The following is a 900-nucleotide window of genomic DNA, read 5'->3' as shown; positions in this document are numbered from 1 at the left end:
AAGGATTTCAGCACAGATACCTGTTCCTCTCCAAGCTCAGAAGGCATAGTAGGAAGGGAAGGGGGAGAGCCCAGTCGGGACTGGAGCCACTGTCTTCTTCCAGAGCAGCTGCGCCCATGTCCCACCTGACAATGGCCCAGCCATGTGGGTCCCACTGGGGGACAAGAGGCAGAATGCACCTCAAGGGCGCATCGCTGAGGGAGAGGAGTTCATGGTCTTGCTCAGGGCCGGCCTCAGTCTCCCAACAGTCTTGTCATGCTTCCCAAACTTCCTTACTCTCAAAGACTGCAACAGCAATCCTCTGGAACTCCCAATTTGGGAAGCTGTTGCTACAAGAGTTAGTGGCTGGAGACCGCAGTTGCATTGTCTCAGAAAACATCAAATGTGAACGAAATGGCTAAAACAAAACAAAACAAAACGGCAAAATGACCTCACCATTGTGAGCATGTGAAGCTGAGGCAGCAACAAGGGGAAGATCTTTCCCAAACTTTTGGCTTCAACAGGATACCTGCCTTCCTCAGACTTGCTCTTTCCAGTCCCAATTCTGTCTTGGTGAGAGACCCATGATGAAGTTACTCTGGCAGCTGTCGCCCTACTAAGCTAGTTGTTCCTATGTAGGAATTAATGAGCAGCTGAGTTAAGTTCCACAAAGGAAAATGTCACAGTTACCCTCCCATTTTAAATTTTCCTACGAATCATTTTCTATTCAAGGGTATAAGGTTGGGGTGACTGAATCAACGTACAGTTTTTCCCATCTTGGAAAATTATAGGAAAGTCTTCCTTGAAGCCATAAAGGCAGTAACTTATATACTATTCATGAGAAAACAAAGAACTGGTCAATGCAAGCCTACACTGATTTTATCAGCATAGAATAAATAAGTACACATGTGCTACCGTAAG

The sequence above is a fragment of the Ochotona curzoniae genome, unplaced genomic scaffold, assembly GCF_017591425.1.
Source record: "Ochotona curzoniae isolate NIBS_2020 unplaced genomic scaffold, NIBS_Ocur_1.0 scaffold_4701, whole genome shotgun sequence".
Classification (NCBI taxonomy): Eukaryota; Metazoa; Chordata; class Mammalia; order Lagomorpha; family Ochotonidae; genus Ochotona; species Ochotona curzoniae.
Note: the sequence above shows the minus strand (reverse complement) of the source record.